Genomic DNA, 6409 nt, shown 5'->3' on the forward strand with positions numbered 1-6409 from the left:
TTTGGTCTTTTTGAGACAGGGTCTCCCTGTAGCCCCAGCTGTCCTGGAACTCACTATGTAGACCAGGCTGCCCTTGAACTCACAGGGATCTGCCTGCCTCTGCCTCCCGAGTGCTGGGATTAAAGGCATGTGCCACCACACCCGGCCATCCTCTCCATTTTTTATGCAAGGATACTGAAGCTTAACAAAGTTGAATGTTCTGAATATTAGCTATGTATGTGTCAGATGCTAGATTTGAATCTATCTATTGTGACCAGAAGCTCCTACTCACAGCCTTTGGGTTGAGCAGTGACGACTTAAGTGTAATAAATTTTGCAAGTATTGAAATAGGTTTCTGATGCTGTGATTCCAAGAAACATCACAATTCTGTGTTTATATGTCAACGTGTCTGTTACTCTGAGGCTCCCTTTCCCCTCAGTTTGCATGAAGCATGGAAAATTTGATCTAAGGATATGCTTTCTTTTTGGGGGGGGATCTGATCTTCAGATAAGAGGGCTGGGAACTATAGAAAAATCTGGAAGAACATGACATTGGTGTTGATGTCAAGATAACTCCAGCTTTAAGTCCATGTGGTCCGTTTGTGAGTGGTGATATCATGCCTTCCACCCCATTCTTAGTCACCTGGATGGTTTCTGCAGTGCTACAGATGGAAGTAGGGAGGACTCAAGTGCAGGCCTCTGTGAGCCATCCCAATCTGGATATGGGGGCCATTCCCTGGAGCATAGGCAGCTTATCAGTGGCCAAACACCCAAAGGAGTCCCTGTGTATTGAGATTTTAATGATCTTCTAATGTATCATAAGAGAATTCTGTGTTTCATTATTGAAAATTCTTTGTTTCCTTTCCTGAGTATGCCTGAGGGATTCTGAATCTGAGTCCTGCAGCAATAGCTACATATCCCCATGCATTGACAGCATCCACAATAACTAAGTTACAGAATCAGCCTAAGTGTCCATCAACAGATGAATGGATTAAGAAAGTGAGTCACATATACAAAATGGAATTTTATTCTGCCAAAGAACAGCAGAATTGTGTCATTTTTCAGGAAAATGGATGGAACTGGAGATCATCATATTGGGTATAAGGTAGACTCAGAAAAAAATATGTATGTATAGGTTCCACATATTTTATATGTCTGTATACACAGGCACACACACGACACATATGACATGAAGGCAAAAGGGGGGTTGGAGGGAAGAAGAGACCAGAGAGAGACCAAGAAATGGTAACATATCAAAGTACAAAGCACATATATATGGAAATGTGATAACGAAACATTATTTTGTATGTTGATTTTTAGAAAGAAAGGAATAGTGCTTGTTCTGGGTTTCTAAAAGATACATTGAATCATGGAAGAAAAGTTCCCCTTTTTCTTAGTTTGCCACTACTTATTTGTGCGGTGCTTACAGTCAAATCCAGGGCCTGGCATGTACTAGATTGGCACTCTGCCCCTGAGCCACACCTCCAGCCTACTAAGATTTATTTACTATTTTATTAATTCTTTGAGAATTTCATACAATATGTTCTGATTATATTCACCCCTACTCTTCCACTTAACTCTTCCCAGATCTATCCTCACCTCCCTAACACCCCAATTTCATGTCCTCTTAAAAAAATCCATTGAGTCCAATTTGTGCTGGTCACATATTCCTGGGTATGGGGCCATCCACCAGAGTGTCGTCAACCTACCAGGGACCACTCCTTAAAGAAATACTCCCTCCCCCAGAACTGTCCATAGTTCCTCAGGTAGGGGTAGAGGTCTGTCAATATCATCTCCCTTCATGCTAGAAGGTTGACTGGCTTGATCTTGTATGGGTCTTGCGCAGGCAGCCACAGCTTCTGTGAAGTAGTCTTGTCATGTCCAGAACACACTGCTCCACTCTGGTCCTCCTGGACCTCTGGTTCTTACTGTCTTTCCACCCCGTCTTCTGTGATGACCTCTGAGCCTAATGGGGGGTGTTGTGATATAGATGTTCTGTTTGTGGCTGAGCACTCCACTGTCACTTCTTCACTGCACTTTGACCAGAGTTTCTGTGTTAACCATCATCCACTTCACAAACTTCTCTGATGAAGGTTGAGAGCTGCATTAATCTATGGGTAGAGAGATAGCTATTTAGAGGGAAGTTTGATACCATGTCCATTTAGTAGAGTAGTAGTAGGTCTACTTCTGGGGCCTGTGAGCTCCCCAACCATGGGTTCTTGGGCCAAATTTACAGTACCCAGCAGGTGTTTCTTTCTGTGGAGCAGACCTTAAATTCAATCAGAAAATCGTTGGTTACTACCACAGTATTCATGCCACTGTTCCACCCACAGAAATCTTACCACACCCATAATTATTGTAGTTCACAGGGTTCACATTCTGGGTAAGACTATTGATGACACCCAAACACCATCAGCCTGCATATCCTCTTCTGGTTAAGAAAGCTAGCCATCAAGGAGGAAGTTTCCTAGTCAGCACCAACTTGATTTCTCCATATCCTGTGACCAATGTGTACAATGTCTTCAGCAAAAGGGTCTTACCATCAAGTGGTAATGTGTGTTGAACTTTATCAGATGATTTTCTGGCATTTTCTTTGGTCTCCTAGCATACAGAAAGTGAAGGGTAGGTAGAGTCATTTCCCCATCTTGGATGTTGACATCAAGTCACAACTGAGACTAAGAAGCTCCAGGTGCCTCATATTCTGTCTGGAGAAAGACTAAGTATGCCACCACTGGGCCTGCAAGGAGGCTGTTCAGTAGAAGTGACTCAACAATCCCTTTTTCCTCGTTCAGTATAAGGAAGATGAGTGAGGGAAAAGGAGGCCAACCCCTCTTGGTCCCTTCTGAGCTCTCATAGTGGAAACTATTCTTTCCCCTCGATATGAGATATTTGATGGTAGCGTTGCTCAAATTACAACTTCCACGATTAAGACATCTAAGGCAGTCACAGGAATTATTCACTGTTCTAGAGTTACTGACATGCTAAACCAGCAGACAGCCTGATTTTGTTCAGTCATGAAGGAAAAAAGAAATGGGAAGAAATTGTGAGCAGGGATATTGAGGCAATTGTGTTCCAACTCTTGGATGAAGTTTCCCACGTGCTGTGTGAATGCTACCGGCCATTGAGGCCCTACTCATGAGCAGTTGTTCCCTAGAACACAAGACTCTAGCAACAGGACCGTGTGGGTGGACAGGTGCAACTGATGTGCTTTGGTTGGACATTCTTGCAAAGTTCTTTCCAAAGGACCCAGCTCCCAAGAACTGTCATGAGCCACTGAACAAATAGACCCAATAACCTGCCCGTGTGTTCAGAGAAGCAGCAGTATCCTCAATGACATGTCATTCCTTGTGAGAACAAATATGCCCCAACTTTGTATGAATATTCTCTTCATCTTTCATGTATCCTAATGCAACCTTTATGTATGTATATAACCTTCATGTATGGAACTTCATGTAACTTTCATGCATATTAAAAAGAATGAGAATACTCCAGAGACACTTGTGTCCCTCCCTTTGGTTGACTATGAAATAAGACACTTCAGGGAACTGGAATTTCCTCCAGGAATCTCATGCCAAGAGAAGAAAAGACTGACGTCTGATGCCAACCAGAAGGGGAATTTGCCTTCCAGAAAAGGATTTCTCAAAGTGCTGACAAATCATCAAACCACCTTACAGGAAATATTGGAGCCAAGCCAATGGTGGGTCAAAGATGGGTGGTGTTCTCATTAGCTTTTTATTGCTGTGATAAACGTCACAACCAACTACAACTTGGAGAGAAAGGGTTTATTTGCCTTTATTATGTTGAGATATGTCCCCTGTATGCCTAGGTTCTCTATGACGCTTACCGTAAATGGATATTCTATTTTGTCAAAGGCCTTATCTGCATCTAATGAGATGAGCATGTGGTTTCTGTCCTTGAGTCTTTTGTTGTTGGTGGTGGTGGTGGTTTGTTTTTTTTTTGTTTGTTTTTTTTTTGTCTTTTTGAGACAGGGTCTCCTTGTAGCCCCAGCTGTCCAGGAACTCACCAGGCTGGCCTCGAACTCATAAAGATCCATCCGCCTGCCTCTGTCTCCCAAGTGCTGGGATTAAAGGCGTGCGCCACCACGCCCGGCATGTCTATGTGGTGGACTACATTTATTGGTTTGAACCATCCCTACGTCTATGGGATGAAGCCAACTTGGTCAGGGTGGATAATCTTTTTAATGTGGTCTTGCAATCAGTTTGCTAGTATTTTATTGAGAATTTTTGCATCTATGTTAATCACAGAGAATGATCTATAATTTTCTTTTTGTTGTTGTTGGGTCTTTGCCTGGTTTGGGTATTAGGGTAATACTGGCTTCACAGAAGGAATTTGAGTGTTCCTTCATTTTCTGTTTTATGAAATAACTTGAGGAGTATTGGTATTAATTCTTCTTTGAAGGTTTGATAGAATTCTGTCCTGTATCCATCTGGTCCTGGGCTCCTTTTAATTGAGAGATTTTTAATTATTCTATCTCACTGGCTGTTATGGGTCTGTTTAGATTATTTGTGTCATTTTAATTTAATTTTATTAGGCCATACATATCTAGAAAATTATTCATTTCCTTTAGATTTTCTAGTTCAGTGGAGTATGGATTTTAAAAGTATGTTCTTACGATTTTTTTATTTCTTCTAGGTCTGTTACAATGTTTCCCTTTTCATCCCTGAGTTTGTTCATTTGGGTCCTCTCTCTCTTTTTCTTTTGGTTAATTTAGCTAAAGATTTATCAATCTTGTTAATCTTGTCGAAGAACCAACTCTTTGTTTCATTGATTCTTTGTATATTTTTCTTTGCTTCTATTTCATTAATTTCAGCCTTGATTTTTTTTTTTTTATCTTCCTGTCTACTCTTTTTAGGTGTTGTTCATTCTTGGTTTTCCAAGGCTGTTGGGTACATCATTAATCTATTTATATGAGATGTTTCTAATTTTCTGGCATAAGCACTTAATGCTATAAATTTTCTTCTTAGGCCTGCCTTCTTTGTGTCCCAAAGGTTTTGGTATGTTGTGTTATCAATTTCATTCAATTCTAAGAAATTTTTTATTTCCTTCTTGATTTCTCCCATGATCCAATATTAATTCAGTAATGTATTGTTTAGCTTCTATAAATTTGTGTACTTTCCCTCATTTTTATTATTGTTGATATCTAGCTTTATTCCTTTGTGGTCAGACAGGATACTAGACAATATTTCAGTTTTCATAAATTTGTGGAGACTTGCTTTGTTCTAAAAAATGGTCAATTTTGGAGAAAGTGCCATGGGCTGCTGAGAAGAAAGTGTATTCTTTGGTATTTGGATGTAATGTTCTGTAGATGTCTATAAAGTTCATTTGAGTTATGGTGTCATTAACTCCAGGGTTTCTCTGTTTAATTTTTGTCTGGTTGACCTGTTTATTAGTGATAGTAGGGTGCTGAAGTCACCCACTTATCACTGTGTTGGAGTCAATGTGTGATTTTAGAGCTAAAAAAGGATTTTGGGGGGTTGGGGCTAGAGAGATGATTCAGCGGTGAAGAGCACTGTCTGCTCTTGAAGAGGACCCAGGTTTGATTCTCAGCACCCGCATGGCTCTTCAACCATCCATAACTCTAGTTCCAGGGGATTTCAAGGCACTCTTCTGACCTCCGTGGGCATTGCATGACACAGGAGCACTTATACACATGCAAGCAATATAGTCATATACATAAAATAAAAATAATAAATAAAAAAATTTGTAAAACTATTAAAAATAAAAAATAAAGGTTTTTTTTTAATGAAACTGGATGCCTCTATGTGAGGTGCTTATATGTTTAGGATTGTACTTTCTTCTTGGTGAATTTTTCTTTTAATGAGCATGAAGTGACCTTCCCTGTCTCTTCTGGCTAGTTTTAGTTTGAAGTTTATTTTGCCAGCTGTTAGGATAGCTACACTTGCTTGTTTCTTGACTTCATTTGCTTGGAATATTTTTTTCCATCCTTTTACCCTAAGGTGGCATTGATCACTGTTGGTGAGGTATGTTTCTTGGAGACAGCAAATTGACAGATCTTGTTTTCTAATTCAATTGGTTGTCTGTGTCTTTTCACTGGGGAGTTGAGACCATTAATATTGAGGGTTATTATTGATCAATGCTTATCAATTCCTGTTATGTTGCTGTTGTAGTGATGTTTTCTTAGACCTCTTTTGGTTGACTGTTCTAGAATAATTTATTTGTTCTTTGTGCCCCCTAGAGAGTGTTTAAGCTTCTCTTCTGACTAAAATATTCCATTGACTATTCTCTGTAAAGCTGGTTTTGTGGACATTGAATTCCTTAAATCTGTTTTTATCATGGAAAGATTTGAAGCTTCCCTGGAGGTAAAGTAGAATGCAGTGATATAATGGAGAAAAGGGGAATAATAAAGTAGGAAGGGTTAAATGGAATGGGGCATGGGAAGGCAGCCAAAA

This window comes from Nannospalax galili, unplaced genomic scaffold, assembly GCF_000622305.1.
Source record: "Nannospalax galili isolate Female #2095 unplaced genomic scaffold, S.galili_v1.0 scaffold83, whole genome shotgun sequence".
In the NCBI taxonomy this organism is placed as follows: Eukaryota; Metazoa; Chordata; class Mammalia; order Rodentia; family Spalacidae; genus Nannospalax; species Nannospalax galili.